An 18,942-nucleotide genomic window follows, 5' to 3' on the forward strand; every position below is an offset into this window, starting at 1 on the left:
AATGCTAGGCAAAGACCAAGGTCTAACCCTGCTTGTAGAAAGGCCAGTACCCTGGAGACCCTAAGAAGGTAGGAGGGTCATAGCGCCTAGGCGCACACCTCTGAAAATCAGCGTGCCAAATCTGGTAATAGATGTGGGTTGAAGACACAGATTTTCTATATCACTGCATCCGAGAACCCCTTCGCTCTAAAAACTGATGACTCAAGAGCAAAGCCGTCAAAGACAGTGGAGCCAGGTTCCAATGCAGACAGGGACAGAGACAACAAGTCTGCTCGCTGTGGCAGTAGGAATGGCATGTCTATGGATAGATTTTGGAGATCGGCGAACCAATGGTGCCTGGGCCATACAGAGTAATCAGTATAATGGGGCCTCCTTCCTGTTTAAACTTGCGAAGAAATCTGGGTAACAGAGATACTGGAGAAAACAGGTATCTCTGAAGGAAGGTCCACCGTACTGCTAAAATGTCCACGAAAGCTGCCTGCGGATCTTTGGTCCTGGATCTATAGATTTGGACCTTGTGATTGTGACGCGAGTCCATCAGGTCTACATCCGGCAGACCCCATCTGTTTACCAGGTTCTGGAACACTTCAGGGTGCAGAGACCATTCGCCGCTGTGGACATCCTGCCGACTGAGGAAGTCTGCTCCCCAGTTGAGGATTCCTGGCAGAAACACAGCTGAAATGGCCGGAAGGCGAGTTTCGGGCCCACTGGAGCATGCGCTCCACCACTGCCATAGCCAGATGGCTGTGAGTGCCCCCTTGGTGGTTTAGATAGGCAACTGCAGTGGCATTGTCGGACTAAATCTGAACAGGCCTGCCTTGGAGGAAATCCTGAGCCTGAACGAAAGCTCTGTAGACTGCCCGAAGTTCCAGGACATTGATTGGCAAGCAACTTTCGTCTGGAGACCACCGACCCGGAAAGACGTGAGGACCACCCAATTTAGAATCCATAAAAGGACATCCTTTGTCCAAGTGTGACATCTCTAGCCACCAGGTGAGAGACAGATGTACCTCCAGAGATAGTACCATCTTCTCAGCCCTGATCCAACGATACTGCCTGTTCCACCTGGAAAGGATCATATGTTGTAGGAGCCTGGAGTGAAACTGAGCATACTCCACCATATCGAAGGTGGAGACCAAGGACCCCAGAACCTGCATTGCGGAATGTATGGACACCCGGAGATTGTGCAGTAAGTTGTGGACCATTGACTGCAGTTTGGTAACTTTGTCCACTGGCAAGAAGAGCCTCTGTTCCCACAAATCCAGGAGAGCCCCTAGATGCAACATCTGTTGTGAAGGGACAAGGAAGGGCTTTTGCCAATTGATCAGCCACCCGTGGGTCTGTAGAAAGGCAATGGTTATTTGAAGATAGCAGTGCAAAACTTCCTCAGATTGTGCCAGGAGCAACAATTCGTCCAAATATGGGAGCACACTGATCCCTTGACGACGCAGCTGAGCACCAATCACCGCCATCAGCTTGGTAAATACCCATGGAGCCGTAGCCAGCCCAAAGGGTAGTGCCTGAAACTGGTAATACTGTGGCAGAACAGCAAAGCGGAGGAATCTCTGATGAGTAGGTGCTATAGGAACATGTAGGTAGGCATCCTGAGTATCCAGGGATACCATAAAGTCCCCTGGCTCTGACATCAGAGCAATAGACCGTATTGTTTAAATACAGAATCTGGGCACCCGTAAACCTTGTTAAGAGATTTCAGATTGAGGATAGGCCGATAGGTCCCATTGGGTTACTGAATCAGGAAAAGGGGGTAGTGAAAACCCTTCCTCTGTTGTTCTTGAGAAACAGGGATAATAACCCCTATGTTCAGTAAAAAATTAACAGCTCCTTGGAGCGCCATGGCTATGCCTTGATCCAATGGAGGAGTCGTGCAAAAAAACTGCTGGGGTGGCGGACTCACAAATGAGAGGGGATACCCGTGAGGCCACTTCTCGCACCCAGGTGTCTATAGTTGACTGGAGCTATGAGACTGCGAATCGCAGAAGTCTGCCTGCCACCCTGGGGTCACACAGGAGTAGGCCCGCCTTGTCAGGTGGAGGGCTTATCCCTCTGCTTGGGGTTCGGGGAATCTGGCCATCCAGGTTTACTTAGTCTGCGACTTAGCTGCCTTGCTGGAGACAACCTACCATGGAAAAGCCTGCCCTTTCACTTTGCCTTGAAACCGAAAATTTCAAAAGAAAGACTTCCCAGTCTTCGGGTTAGATGCTGACGGCAAAAAAGCAGATTTAGAAGCTGACAGTGTAGACACAATATTATCCAATTCTGCACCAAACAGAATGTTTCCAGCGAAAGGCAGAACTTCCAACGCCCTTTCAGACTCTGAATCCGCCATCCAGGAGTGTTGCCAGAGTACACAGCGAGCTACCACTGAAGTAGTCGAGGCCCTGGAAGCCAACAGACTCGTATCCCAGGATGCCTCTTCTATATATCGGGCTGATTGCTTGAGGTTAGCAATAAGAGACAGGTGGTCTATGGAACCATCTAACTTCAGACTGTCCTCTAGTGCATCAGCCCAATTAATGTGGAGGAGTGCACCAGGCGTGCCACGTGAACATCCACACGAGGGGGAATTTCCCATTTAGCACACTCTCCTTGTGGTAAAGTGTAACGAGATGCTCTTAGGCACCAGGACCTTCTTACTAGGAGCATTCCAAGCTTCCTGAAGGAGTTCAGCATGATACTCAGTGAGGGAACTCAGCCTTAACCACCTTCTGACGCTTAAAGATGATCCTCCTCACCCGACAAAGAGCCAGAGAGAGAGAGGTGTCCAACTCTTCCTCTGAGGACTCCAGAGTCTGACCACTGTGTAGACTGTAAGGATAACAGAGAGAGAGAGAGAGAGAGAGAGAGAGAGAGAGAGAGAGAGAGATGTGTCCAACTCTTCCTCTGAGGACTCCAGAGTCTGACCACTGTCTAGACTGTAAGGATAACAGAGAGAGAGAGGTGTCCAACTCTTCCTCTGAGGACTCCAGAGTCTGACCACTGTCTAGACTGTAAGGATAACAGAGAGCGCTTATGTGCCACACTCATCTGAGGACGGTCTGCTGCAACAACTGCTGAGAGGTGGCCGACGTGTGGTCTGAGTAGGTCAATAAGTTCATCCATGGAGAATACCCCGGGGAATGCAATGCATGGGGCAATTGCTGCAGAAACCCCACATTAGGCAGCAAAGCAGGAGGCACCAATCGCTCCACCTGTGCAAAAGAAGCCACCCAGGGTGGTTCCTGCACAGGGCCTGGTTGGAGCAGCCGTTGTAGGTTTGGCACACAGCATTTATCACAAATGTTCCTGCACAAGGTCCTGTGGAGATAATGCAGCCGCACAGGCCTAACATGGACCCAGCACAGGTGCTATATCCTCTTTCTTACACTTTGGAAGACCAGAAGCTAAGCACACACAATGTCCAGCTCTAGCAACTGCAGATGTGACAGCCTTCACAAATCACACAGTCATTGTGAGGAACCACAGCCCGGAACACCTGCACTCACATGTAAGGGACAGATACAATGCAGTCACACAGCCCGGAACACCTGTACTCACATGTAAGGGATAGATACAATGCAGTCACACAGCCCGGAACACCTGCACTCACATGTAAGGGATAGATACAATGCAGTCACACAGACCGGAACACCTACACTCACATGTAAGGGATAGATACAATGCAGTCACACAGCCCGGAACACCTGTACTCACATGTAAGGGACAGATACAATGCAGTCACACAGCCCGGAACACCAGCACTCACATGTAAGGGATAGATACAATGCAGTCACACAGCCCGGAACACCTGTACTCACATGTAAGGGACAGATACAATGCAGTCACACAGCCCGGAACACCTGCACTCACATGTAAGGGATATATACAATGCAGTCACACAGCCCGGAACACCTGCACTCACATGTAAGGGATAGATACAATGCAGTCACACAGCCCAGAACACCTGTACTCACATGTAAGGGACTGATACAATGCAGTCACACAGCCCGGAACACCTGCACTCACATGTAAGGGATAGATACAATGCAGTCACACAGACCGGAACACCTACACTCACATGTAAGGGATAGATACAATGCAGTCACACAGCCCGGAACACCTGTACTCACATGTAAGGGATAGATACAATGCAGTCACACAGCCCGGAACACCTGTACTCACATGTAAGGGATAGATACAATGCAGTCACACAGCCCGGAACACCTGTACTCACATGTAAGGGACAGATACAATGCAGTCACACAGCCCGGAACACCTGCACTCACATGTAAGGGATATATACAATGCAGTCACACAGCCCGGAACACCTGCACTCACATGTAAGGGATAGATACAATGCAGTCACACAGCCCAGAACACCTGTACTCACATGTAAGGGACTGATACAATGCAGTCACACAGCCCGGAACACCTGCACTTACATGTAAGGGATAGATACAATGCAGTCACACACAGAGCTAGCACCAGTCACACACAATACAAGTACATAACAATTACAATGGGCACTGACGTCATCTCCTCACACCACAGTGGTAGGTAGGACTAGTGCATGTATAACCTGGCCACTTCTGGAGACAGAACCCAGCATTCCCAGAGCCCGGCATCACACTCATTCCCATTGGAATGTCACTCAGAGACTCTTATAAGGGAAGCATGTGGGGGAGGGGCAGCCGAGAGGGAATCCCAGCTGTGGAATCTGGCTCTGGGAGAGGACCTACCTCCCCTGGCTGACATCACCCACCAGGTACCCTGGCCTCCATTATCCTATATATGTATTATATGCATGCCCTGGTGGTCTAGTGTAACCCGTAGCAGCAGCCAGGGATCACATCAGAGCCTGCGGAAGCACGGACTACATGTATTGTGAGTCTCACGAGCCGGAGAATGCCTTACCTGTCCTCCGGCTGCAGTCCGGGGCCCTGGACGCTGTACTAGCGCGGCGATCAGGAAGTAACCACGCCGGAATCATCAGTCTCTTAGCCTCACTGACGTTGCGGCACCAGCGGGGGATTGTTGGAGCAGCAGCGGTGGCGCTCAGAGAGACTCCCAGCGCTGCTCATTCATTCCTCTCCGCTGTGTGACCGGTGCTCCGGCTTCTGCCAGCACCATCACTAAAACTGCCCACTGGCCAGGGGCGGGGAACATGGGGAGGAGGTCCGGAGCATCCTGGGAAATAAAAGCTTAACTGTGTGATGCCCGGTCAACTCCTACCACCTACACCCCGATGTAAGGACTGTGGATCACTATGGACCCTAAAGAAGAAAACGCCTTTAACAGAAAACACCCGATACAAATGTTGCTGCTGACGGGCGCAATATCAGCATTTCAGATCACCACCCCCGGGGGAGGCGAGCTGAAATGCGCAAAACATTTTGTGATTGCGCCCATGATGTTAGTTGGGTTAAGTAGCTTTACAAAGCTAATCCAGACTGCTATGGGCACGATATGACCAAAAATGGGGGACAATTGAATATTGCCCCGAAAACTCCTGTCACTGTAGACGGGAGATCGGGCGCGATATTACAATTGAATATCGCCCCTTGTGTTATAAACACCCAACTGAGAACAGGGCTGATGGTCCTAGACTACATCACTGGGCAGATACATTTCCATCATTAGTCTGTAATAAGAGAGGAGGGTGTAGGATAAGAGATTGCTGTAGTGACTGAGCAATGAGAATATGTGACTTCTGTAATAAGTGTTTATTACTCACCTGTGCTGATATCTGTAGGGATCTCCTCCTCCTTACACTGCTGATCACCCCTCACATACGTCTCTTCTTCTTCCTCTATATCTTCTGCCTTTATATCAGTCACATACGTCTCTTCTTCTCCCTCTGTATCTTCTGCCTTTATATCAGTCACATACGTCTCTTCTTCTCCCTCTATATCTTCTGCCTTTATATCAGTCACATACGTCGCTTCTTCTCCCTCTATATCTTCTGCCTTTATATCAGTCACATACGTTTCTTCTTCTCCCTCTATATCTTCTGCCTTTATATCAGTCACATACGTCTCTTCTTCTCCCTCTATATCTTCTGCCTTTATATCAGTCACATACGTCTCTTCTTCTCCCTCTATATCTTCTGCCTTTTTATCAGTCACATACGTCTCTTCTTCTCCCTCTATATCTTCTGCCTTCATATCAGTCACATACGTCTCTTCTTCTCCCTCTATATCTTCTGCCTTTATATCAGTCACATACGTCTCTTCTTCTCCCTCTATATCTTCTGCCTTTATATCAGTCAGGCAGTCATCCTAAATAGCCCACAAAACAATATCCATTAATAATATCTGATTTCAGATAGTGTAATATCAGTGTATAAAACACACAGCTTCTCTACAGATCATATTGTGACAGTCACTTTGGTATATTGGGGAGACCCTAGATCCCACCTACCTGATCCTCCTGTGGGATCCTGTGATTCTCCTCTGTACAATCCTTGGAATACAGAGGACGGGGACATCTCTCTGGGGTATCTCTGTTACTGGGCCCATCTGTAGGAGACACATAGTGACTGAGTACAGTGTATATATGTGATTATCAGTTGATGTGTGTATATAGGGGGCCCCCATACCTGCTCTCCCCTGTACAATACATGACAGTCTCCTCTTACCCAGTGATGTGAGGGGCCGGTGATTCTCCATCATCACGTCCTTGTACAGACCCCTGTGTTCCTCTATATACTCCCCCCCCTGCATGGAGACATAGACAGTGACATCCTGACACCTTATAGGAACCTGACACACACAGTGATACAGTCATCACCCAGACACATCCCCTGGTGTTACTGTATAATGTCCCATTCCCAGCAGTCACCTCTCCAGTCATCACCCAGACACGTCCCCTGGTGTTACTGTATAATGCCCCATTCCCAGCAGTCACCTCTCCAGTCATCACCCAGACACATCCCCTGGTGTTACTGTATAATGCCCCATTCCCGTCAGTCACCTCTCCAATCATCACCCAGACACATTCCCTGGTGTTACTGTATAATGCCCCATTCCCAGCAGTCACCTCTCCAGTCATCACCCAGACACATTCCCTGGTGTTACTGTATAATGTCCCATTCCCAGCAGTCATCTCTCCAGTCACCACCCAGACACTTCCTCTGGTGTTACTGTATAATGTCCCATTCCCAGCAGTCACCTCTCCAGTCATCACCCAGACACATTCCCTGGTGTTACTGTATAATGCCCCATTCCCAGCAGTCACCTCTCCAGTCATCACCCAGACACATTCCCTGGTGTTACTGTATAACAGGCCTGGCCAACCTGTGGCTCTCCAGCTGTTGTAAAACTGCATGTCCCATCATGCTTTGCCATAGTTTTGCTATTAAGGAATGCTAGAACTGTGGCAGGGCATGCTGGGATGTGTAGTTTCACAACATCTGGAGAGCCACAGGTTGGCCAGGCCTGCTGTATAATGTCCCATTCCCAGCAGTCATCTCTCCAGTCACCACCCAGACACTTCCTCTGGTGTTACTGTATAATGTCCCATTCCCAGCAGTCACCTCTCCAGTCATCACCCAGACACATTCCCTGGTGTTACTGTATAATGCCCCATTCCCAGCAGTCACCTCTCCAGTCATCACCCAGACACATTCCCTGGTGTTACTGTATAATGCCCCATTCCCAGCAGTCACCTCTCCAGTCATCACCCAGACACATTCCCTGGTGTTACTGTATAATGCCCCATTCCCAGCAGTCACCTCTCCAGTCATCACCCAGACACGTCCCCTGGTGTTACTGTATAATGCCCCATTCCCAGCAGTCACCTCTCCAGTCATCACCCAGACACATCCCCTGGTGTTACTGTATAATGCCCCATTCCCAGCAGTCACCTCTCCAGTCATCACCCAGACACATCCCCCGGTGTTACTGTATAATGCCCCATTCCCAGCAGTCACCTCTCCAGTCATCACCCAGACACATCCCCTGGTGTTACTCTATAATGCCCCATTCCCAGCAGTCACCTCTCCAGTCATCACCCAGACACGTCCCCTGGTGTTACCGTATAATGCACCATTCCCAGCAGTCACCTCTCCAGTCATCACCCAGACACGTCCCCTGGTGTTACCGTATAATGCCCCATTCCCGGCAGTCACCTCTCCAGTCATCACCCAGACACATCCCCTGGTGTTACTGTATAATGTCCCATTCCCAGCAGTCACCTCTCCAGTCATCACCCACACACATCCCCTGGTGTTACTGTATAATGCCCCATTCCCGGCAGTCACCTCTCCAGTCAGCAGCTGAATGATCTTGTTGGTGAGTTCCAGGATCTTCTGATCATTGTGTCTCTCATGTGTCAGTGACTGAGATGGAGGCACCGTGATGGGGCTCTGGGTCCTGCTCAGTCCTACACACAATGTGATGGCTGCTGGGTGTCTCACACTCACCGGAAGTCTTCTTCACTACTGTGTTAACCTGCAAAATGGAGGAGACATGAATATTAATGTAAATGCTCCGAGATCCCTCACCTCTCCAGTCATGTCCCTGTAATATTACTGTAGATATTAGTAATGTCACTGTGACACTCCCAGATCCCCTCACCTTCCTAGTCATATCCCTGTATTATTACTATAGATATAAGTGACGTCGCTGTGACACCCACAGATCCCCCCACCTCCCCAGTCATGTCCCTGTATTATTACTATAGATATAAATGACGTCACAGTGACACTCCCAGGAGTGTGATATACATTTGCTTCATGCTGCTCCAATTATCATCTGTTACACATGCCAGGGATATTATGGTCTCTGCTTTAATATAATCTAGAATTTTAGCAATATTTTCAATCCCTACAATTACATAATAAATTAATAATAATAGTGACACTAATGGCTGCACCCAGTATACAAATAATAACGTGTCTTTAAAAGCAGGACACCTCAGACCATTCCTCCTGTATTGTAGGACATTACCACCAGTCCCAATGTATAATAATAATACCAGGACTCCACAAGCTGCTGTCCCTGTATAATAATAACCGTACAAAAAAAAACTGCTCCCCCTGTACAGCACTAATAACGACAGGACACCCCATTCTGCTCTCCTTTATAGTAATAATAAAATGACATTACAGGATGCTCCCCCTGTATAATAATAACAACAGGACACTACAGGCCGCTCCCTCTGTATAATAATAATAATAATAATAATAATAATAATAATAACAACAACAACAACAACAACAACAACAGGACACTGCAGGCTGCTCCCCTTGTATAATAATAATAATAACAACAACAACAACAACAACAACAACAACAACAAGACACCACAGGCCGCTCCCTTTGTATAATAACACGATACTTAAGGCTGCTCTTCCTGTATAATAATTACAGGACACCACAGTCTGCTCATACTGTATAATAATAACAGGACACCAAAGGCTGTTGCTCCTAAATAATAATAATAACAACAACAACAACAACAGGCAGCTCCCCCTGTATAATAATAACAGGACACAACAGATAGCTCACACTGTATAATAATAGTAACGGGACACCACAGGCAGCTCCGTCTGTATAATAACAGTACACCACTGGCCACTATCCCTGTATAATTATAACAACAACAGTACAGTACAGGCCGCTCCACCTGTAAAACAATAACAGGAAACCCCAGACTGCTCCTCCTGTATAATAATAATAACAGGACAACATAGACTGCTCCCGCTGTATAACAACAACAACAACAACAACAGGACACCACAGGTAGCTCCCCCTGTATAATGAAAATAACAGGACACCACAGGCTGCTCCTCTTGTATAACAATAATAAGAGGACACCATAGGCTGATCCCGCTGTATAATAACAACAACAAAAGGAGACCACAGGCCACTTCCCCTGTATAATAATAATAGGACACCACAGGCTGCTCCACTTGTATAATAATAATAATAGTAGTAATAATAACAACAACAAGAGAACACAGGCCACTTCCCCTGTATAATAATAATAGGACACCACAGGCTGCTCCCCTGTATAATAACAGGACACCACAGGCTGCTCCTCCTGTACAATAATAATAACAACAAGACATCACAGGCCGCTACTTTTGTATAATAATAACAACAACAACAACAGGACACCACAGCCCCCCCCCCTGTATAACAATAATAACAGGACACCACAGGTTGCTCCCCCTGTACAATAATATTAACAGACAACAGGCTGCTCCCCCTGTACAATAATATTAACAGACTACAGGCTGCTCCCCCTGTACAACAATAGTAACAGGACACAACAGGCTGCTACCCCTGTAAAATAATAACAGGACACCACAGGCTACTCCCCATGTATAATAATATTAACAGAACATCACAGGCTATTCCTCCTGTATAAAAATAATACCAGGACACCACAGGCTGCTCCTCATGTATAATAATAATAACAATAACAGGACACCGCAGGCGGCTCCCCCTGTATAATAATAACAACAACAACAACAACAACAACAGGACACCACAGGCTGCTCCCTCAGTATAATAACCACCACAGGCTGCTCATCCGTTATAATAATAATAGGACACCACAGGCTGCTCCTCCTATATAATAATAACAACAACAACAACAACAGGACACCACAGGCTGCTCCCTCAGTATAATAAACACCACAGGCTGCTCATCAATTATAATAATAATAGGACACCACAGGTTGCTCCTCCTATATAACAACAACAACAACAACAACAACAGGACACCACAGGCTGCTCCCTCATTATAATAACCACCACAGGCTGCTCATCCGTTATAATAATAATAATAGGACACCACAGGTTGCTCCTCCTATATAATAACAACAAGACACCACACGCCGCTATTCCTGTATTATAATAATAATAATAATAATAATAATAATAATAAAGACACCACAGGCCGCTCCCCTTGTATAATAATAACAACAACAACAGGACACCACAGGCTGCTCCTCTTGTATAATAATAATACCAGGACACCACAGGCCACTATTCCTGTATAATAATAATAACAACAACAGGACACTACAGGCTGCTCCTGCTGTATAAAAATAATAATAACTGGACACCACAGGCTCCTCCTCCTGTATAATAACAACAACAACAGGACACCACAGGCTGCTCCTCTTAAATAATAATAACAACAGGACACCACAGACCGCTCCCCTGTAAAACAATAAAACAGGAAACCACAGGCCGCTCCTCCTGTATATTAATAATGACATGACACCAAAGGCTGCTCCCCCTATATAATAATAATAACAACAGGACACCACAGGACGCTCCTTTTGTAGAATAATAACAACAGGACACCACAGGCCGCTCTCCCTGTATAACAATATTAAAAGGCCACCACAGGCTGCTCCTCCTGTATAACAACAACAACAACAGGACAACATAGACTGCTCCCGCTGTATAATAGGACACCACAGGCTGCTCCCCCTGTATAACAATAACAACAGGGCACCACAGGCTGCTCCTCCTGTATTATAATAATAATAATAGGACACCACTGGCTGCTCCTCCTGTATAACAATAATAGCAGGACCTCACAGACCACTCCCTCTGTATTATAATAACAACAATAATAACAATAATAATAAGATACCACAGGTCGCTATCCCTGAATCATAATAACAACAACAACAACAACAACAACAGGTACACCACAGGCCACTCCCCCTTTATAACAATAATAACAGGACACCATAGGCTGCTCCCCCTGTATAATAATAATAATAATAATAACAATAACAACAAAGGGACACTACAGGCTGCTCGTCCTGTATACTAATAACAACAACAGGACACCACAGGCAACCACTCCTGTATAATAATAACAACTGGACGCCACAGGCTGCTCATCCTGTATAATAATAATAACAGGACACCACAGGCTGCTCCTCCTGTCGCCATTAGCTGATGGTAGATGCTAGAACCGCGATTTAGAACCAACCATCACGTGATCTTCCTGTGTGTGGAACGGAATGCAGTGACCGGAAGTAAGGTGGAACGCACAGGCCGGAAGTAGGGAATGATTGGCACAGGCTGCTTCCTAGCGTTTGGCCCCTCCCATCCCATGCCCCGCCCTCAACTCCGCCCTATGTAATCACTATTACCGTACATGTCCTCAGTACAGGAGGCCGGCGGCCATTTTCTTGTAGACAAGGCCTGCATCAGCTTCAGCAGCAACTATAGGTTCCCTGGCCGTGTAGTGACGTCAGGAGCGGCGGCCATTTTCCCCTGGTCTGAGCTCCGCCTTCCTTCTATCATTCCCACAAGGAAGGCAGCAGGAGCAGAGAGCAGCCATTGCTGTGTCTGGCAGCAGGTAATGATATTATCAGACCCTCCAACATGACCCGCCCCACTAGGTACAAAATGCTCTGTTCCTGGACTTCCCTCTTAATTTAGGATTTCCATCACCTGTGTTGAACTAGTTGAATGATAGGAAAGTTGTTTCTTCACAGGTGATGGCAATAATAAATTAAGAGGGAAGTCCAGAAACAGAGTGTTTTGTACCTAGTGGGGCGGGTCATGTTGGAGGGTATGTATTATTATTATTATTATTCTATAGGCTGAGCAGCTCTGGTGTCAGGTTCTGTACTACAGGGGGAGCAGCCTCTGGTGCCTTGTTATAGTGCAGCTGGAGCAGCCTCTGGTGCTGCATTATCCCTGTACAGGTGGCTGACACTCTAGTGTCCTATTACTGTAATACAGGTGGCGCAGACCCCGCCGTTACCGTAATACAGGTGGCGCAGACCCCGCCGTTACCGTAATACAGGTGGCGCAGACCCCGCCGTTACCGTAATACAGGTGACGCAGACCCCACTGTTACCGTAACCAGTGGCGTAACTACTGCCCCCGCAGTCCTCGCGGTGGCTTGGGGGCGAGGGGCTGCGGGGGCGCCACTGATTACAGCAGACTGACATGCGGACGAGCGCCCGCATGTCAGTCTGCTTTCTGCTTCCCGCCGCCGCTTGTTGGAGGGACACGGACGGCACAGCGTGTGCCTCCCTGTGTCCCTCCTGCATCATCTCCGGCGGCCGCGGGTCTAATAGGGGGAAGTGCCGTCCGTGAGCTCTAATTGGCTCACGGACAGCACTTCCCCCTATTAGACCCGCGGCCGCCGGAGATGATGCAGCAGGAGGGACACAGGAGAGGCGAGCTGTGCCCTCCGTGTCCCTCCAAAAAGCGGCGGCGGCACTGGGGGGAATATCTGGCACTGGGGGGGGGGGGATGTCTGGCACTGGGGCATATATGGCACTGGGGGGATATCTGGCACTGGGGCATATATGGCACTGGGGGGGGGATATCTGGCACTGGGGGGGGGGATGTCTGGCACTGGGGCATATATGGCACTGGGGGGGAGATGTCTGGCACTAGGGGGGATATCTGGCACTGGGGCATATATGGCACTGGGGGGGGATATCTGGCACTGGGGGGGGATGTCTGGCACTGGGGGGGGGATGTCTGGCACTGGGGCATATATGGCACTGGGGGGGAGATGTCTGGCACTAGGGGGGATATCTGGCACTGGGGCATATATGGCACTGGGGGGGGGATATCTGGCACTGGGGGGGGATGTCTGGCACTGGGGGGGGGATGTCTGGCACTGTGGCATATATGGCACTGGGGGGGAGATGTCTGGCACTAGGGGGGATATCTGGCACTGGGGCATATATGGCACTGGGGGGGGATGTCTGGCACTGGGGGGGATATCTGGCACTGGGGGGGGGATGTCTGGCACTGTGGCATATATGGCACTGGGGGGGAGATGTCTGGCACTAGGGGGGATATCTGGCACTGGGGCATATATGGCACTGGGGGGGGGGATATCTGGCACTGGGGGGGGATGTCTGGCACTGGGGCATATATGGCACTGGGGGGGAGATGTCTGGCACTGGGGCATATATGGCACTGGGGGGGGGGTATCTGGCACTGGGGGGGATGTCTGGCACTGGGGGGGATATCTGGCACTGGGGGGGATGTCTGGCACTGTGGCATATATGGCACTGGGGGGGAGATGTCTGGCACTAGGGGGGATATCTGGCACTGGGGCATATATGGCACTGGGGGGGGGATGTCTGGCACTGGGGGGGATATCTGGCACTGGGGGGGGATGTCTGGCACTGTGGCATATATGGCACTGGGGGGGAGATGTCTGGCACTAGGGGGTATATCTGGCACTGGGGCATATATGGCACTGGGGGGGGGATATCTGGCACTGGGGGGGGGATGTCTGGCACTGGGGGGGATATCTGGCACTGGGGGGGGGGATGTCTGGCACTGGGGCATATATGGCACTGGGGGGGGATGTCTGGCACTGGGGGGGATATCTGGCACTGGGGGGGGGTGTCTGGCACTGGGGCATATATGGCACTGGGGGGGGATATCTGGCACGGGGAATATCTGGCACTGGGGGGGGAATATATGGCACTGGGGGGGGAATATCTGGCACGGGGGGAATATCTGGCACTGGGGGCATATGTGGCACTGGGGGGGAATATCTGGCACTGGGGGCGTATGTGGCACTGGGGGGGGGGGTATATGTGTACCTGGCACATGGGGGGGGGCTATATTTGGCACCGGGGGCATGTGAGTACCTGGCACCGTGGGGGAATATCTGGCACTGGGGACATATGTGGCACTGGGAGCACAGCCCTAGCAACAAGGACTACCTCCTAGCAACGAGCATGACACCCAGTGCATGAAACACCTGACAACGAGCATGACACCCAGTGCATGAAACACCTGGCAACGAGCATGAAACCCCTGACAACGAGAAGGTAATTGAAAAGTAATTAGAAGCCTTACTGTAGGACTTAATGTGTAATGGGCATTACGGTGTGTGGCATAATGTATCACGGACATTGCGGTGTGTGTCATAATGTGTCACAGGCATTACGGTGTATGGTATACTATATCACGGGCATTGTGATATGTGGTATAATGTCTCAGGGTCATTGCAGTGTGTGGCATAATGTATCACGGACATTGCGGTGTGTGTCATAATGTGTCAGGCATTACGGTGTGTGGTATACTATATCACGGGCATTGTGGTATGTGGTATAATGTCTCAGGGTCATTGCAGTGTGGCATAATACATAACGGGCATTGCGGTGTGTGGCATAGGGTATAACGGGCAGGGCATTGCGGTATGTGTCACAGGCATTACGGTGTATGGTATACTATATCACGGGCATTGTGGTATAATGTCTCAAGGTCATTGCGGTGTGTGTCATAATGTGTCACAGGCATTGTATGTGCTATAATGTATCAGGGGCATTGCAGTGTGTAGCATAATGTATGACGGGCATTGCGATTCCTGTCATAATGTGTCGGGGGCATTACGGTGTGTGGCATAATGTGTCACAGGCATTACGGTGTGTGGCATAATGTGTCACAGGCATTACGGTGTGTGGCATAATGTGTCGGGGGCATTATGGTGTGTGGCATAATGTGTCATGTGCATTATTGTGTGTGGAATAATGTCTAAGGGCCATTGCAGTATGTGGCATAATGTATACTGGGCATTACTATAATGAGGAAAAATGACAAATAATGTAAGGGGCATGAATCAGGATTATTTTTCTTTCCTGTGGTGGCTAATGTCTGGGCATGCAGGATGCAAAACTGGGGTATAAGGTAGTCTTTTCCTGCAATACCACGCCCCTTTATGAGAAACCACGCCCATTCCAACAAAACCACGCCCCTTTTTTGCAGCGGACGCCTTCGGCGCGCGCATATTTATCCCTTTCTTGCTCCCAATTATGCGGCGAGTTGGGGGCGGGGGGCGCCAAAGAATTTTTTGGCTTGGGGGAGAAAAATTTCTAGTTACGCCACTGACCGTAACGCAGGTGGTGCAGACCCCACCGTTACCGTAATACAGGTGGCGCAGACCCCGCCGATACCGTAATGCAGGTGAAGCAGACCCCGCCGTTACCATGATACAGGTGGCGCAGATCCCGCCATTACCGTAATACAGGGGGAGCAGACCCCGCCGTTACTGTAATACAGGTGGTGTAGACCCCGCTGTTACCGTAATACAGGTGGCGCAGACCCCGTCGTTACTGTAATACAGGTGGTGCAGACCCCGGTGTTACCGTAATACAGGGGTAGCATCCTGTGCTATTATAGTATACAGGAGGAGCAGCCTGTGTTGTCATAATATACAGTTGTAGCATCCTGTGCTGTCATGGTATACAGGAGGAGCGGCCTGTTTTGTCATAATATACAGGGGTAGAATCTTGTGCTGTCATAGTGTACAGGTGGGGCGGCCTGTGTTGTCATAATATACAGTTGTAGCATCCTGTGGTGTCATAATATACAGGGGTATCATCCTGTGCTGTCATAGTATACAGGTGGAGCGGCCTGTGTTGTCATAATATACAGGGGTAGCATCCTGTGCTGTCATAATATACAGAGGGAGCAGCCTGTGGTGTCCTGTTATTATTATTATTATACAGGGTGATCAGCCTGTGGTGTGCTGTTATTATTATACAGGAGGAGCAGCCTGTGGCATCCTGTTGTTGTTATTATTATTATTATACAGGAGGAGCAGCCTGTGGTGTCCTGTTATTATTGTTATACAAGAGGAGCAGCCTGTGGCATCCAGTTATTTTTATTATACAGGGGGAGCGACTTGTGGTGTCCAATTATTATTATTCTACAGGAGGAGCAGCCTGTGGTGTCCAGTTATTATTATTATTATTATTATTTTTATTATACAGGAGAAGTATCCTGTGGTGTCCTGTTGTTATATTTATACAGGGGGAGCGGCCTGTAGTGTCATGTTGTTATTATACAGATGGAGCGGCTTGTGGTTTCCTGTTATTATTATTATTATTATTATTATTATTATTATTATACAGGGGGAGTAGCCTGTGGTGTCCTGTTATTATTATTATACAGGGGGAGCAGCCTGTGGTGTACTATTATTATTGTTTCTCTAGCATCCATAAGGGATATTGGGGTAATCTAGTACGATGGGGTATAGATGGGATCCAAAGGAGCCAGTACACTTTAAATTTCTTCCACTGGGTGTGCTGGCTCCTCCCCTCTATGCCCCTCCCACAGGCAGTGTAGAAAATGTGCCCTCAGGAGAGGATGCCACTCTGGGGATCCAGAGAGTTTTCTTTAGTTTCTTTTCAATCTTTGTTATTTTCTGTATACTGTATACCGGAGATGGGTAACAGTATACCTGCACCGTGAGAGTTAGGAGGGGGGGGGGAGTGGTCACCGGCCTTGCGAGGTGTCAGAGTCGCTTCCCCGCTGCAGGATCACCGTCCTGAGAGGTTGTTGTACAGCAGGCACTGCGCCTTAGCGGTCACAATCGCCGCACACCCCTAATAGTAGCCTGAATGTGACGAATGTGGTGATTACAAACCGCGGCCCCGCTAGGGGGGTCTCCCCGGTTCATGGTGCTGCAAACACGCAGGGGTGGCATATGGGACCCTCCTGGGGCAGACCCACTATAGCCGCCTGTGTACACTGGCAAGCAGTAGTGAAAACAGGTACTTATATTATGTTTCTCTTACGTCCTAGAGGATGCTGGGGTCCATTTAGTACCATGGGGTATAGACGGGTCCTTTGGGAGCCACTGGCACTTTAAGAGTTTAATAGTGTGTACTGGCCCCTCCCTCTATGCCCCTCCTACCAGACTCAGTTTAGAAAATGTGCCCAGAGGAGCCGGTCACAGCTAGGGGAGCTCCTAGGAGTTTTTCTAGTTTTAGTATTTTCTAAGAGTTAGTTAGGTTACAGGAAGGCTGCTGACAACAGTCTCTCTGCTTCATGGGACTTTGGGGGGGGGAGTAGGAACCAACTCTAGAAGTTAATGGTTCTCTATCTCCGCTGACAGGACACTGAGCTCCTGAGGGTGCTGATCGCAAGCCCACGAGGCGACCGCTCACTCCCGCAGCATGGCCGCCACCCCCTAACAGAGCCAGAAGAAAGAAGAGTGGTGATTATAACGCTGGTGCCCCGGGAAACGGGTCGCCGCGAGAATGGCGGCACAAGGATGGGAGCGCAGCTCTGACAGGCTGTTCTCCGGAAGGCTCAGCGGACACACGGTGTTAGGCGCAGTGAGGGGCGTCCTGGGCCAGCGCAATACCCTACACTGGTCAAAATAACTTTCAAGGTCTAATCCACTGTTTGCTGCAGAAATATCTCAGACCAGTATAATCTCTAAGTGCGAGAAGACGCGCCATTACAGGGGGCGGAGCTTCTCCTCATAGCGGATCCAGCACTCACCAGCGCCATTTTCTCCCTGCAGATCATAGGAACAGAACGCTGCCCTCCACATAAATCCAGCATACCTCTGCCGTACCAGGGTGTTATAGACAGGGAAGGGGGGGAGGGTGATTATAGTACTGAGTACCCTATTAAGGGTAGTTAGTCAGCGCCGGGCTTTTATCATAATAACTGCCTACAGGGGCGCTGTGTGGCTGGCTCCTTATACTCTGTGACTCTCTGAAGGTACTCTGGGGGAAACTGTGTCTGACATTTTCCTGTCTCTGTGTGTAAATATGTATATCTCACATAATCATATCTAGGGACTCTGTGTCCTGTGCTGCAGAGTGTATCTTCTACCGGGGAGTCTATACTATCCTCAAAACTGTACTGATCAGGCTTCTGGGGCAGAACCCCCAGGGGTGGCCTCAGCAAGGTGTACTATACCGTATTTTTATACACATATATCCCATACTGGGAAGGAGCCAAAGCTGTGCCTCTCACCCCAACTCTGTACCCTAGAAAGCGTAGCCTTGCCCAAATAATGCATATGAGGGGTGTAACATAAGATTGAGGCTATTAGGGATGAGGAATCTTATTAAAAATAATTTGACTGTCGAATTGTCAAATGTCGAAACGGATCCAACGTTTTTTAGTCGAAAACGTGTTGAATTGTCGAATCCAATTCGACATTGTTTTTTCGTCGAAA

The 18,942-nt window shown here is 49.1% G+C and overlaps 2 protein-coding genes across 2 annotated transcripts in view; both read right to left on the bottom strand.

The window, feature by feature from the left end:
- The window catches only part of LOC134984491 (oocyte zinc finger protein XlCOF22-like), a 350,792-nt gene extending 342,281 nt beyond the window's left edge, over nt 1-8,511 (bottom strand). Inside the window, exon 1 of the mRNA XM_063950058.1 lies at nt 8,258-8,511. The gene's annotated coding sequence lies outside the window, so the exon portion shown is untranslated. The remainder of the gene's footprint in view (nt 1-8,257) is intronic.
- LOC134984507 (zinc finger protein 585A-like) overlaps nt 1-18,942 on the bottom strand; it is a 201,488-nt gene that overhangs the window by 114,691 nt on the left and 67,855 nt on the right. The gene's annotated exons all lie outside the window — the stretch shown is intronic.

This window comes from Pseudophryne corroboree, assembly GCF_028390025.1.
Source record: "Pseudophryne corroboree isolate aPseCor3 chromosome 3 unlocalized genomic scaffold, aPseCor3.hap2 SUPER_3_unloc_6, whole genome shotgun sequence".
NCBI classification, from domain to species: domain Eukaryota; kingdom Metazoa; phylum Chordata; class Amphibia; order Anura; family Myobatrachidae; genus Pseudophryne; species Pseudophryne corroboree.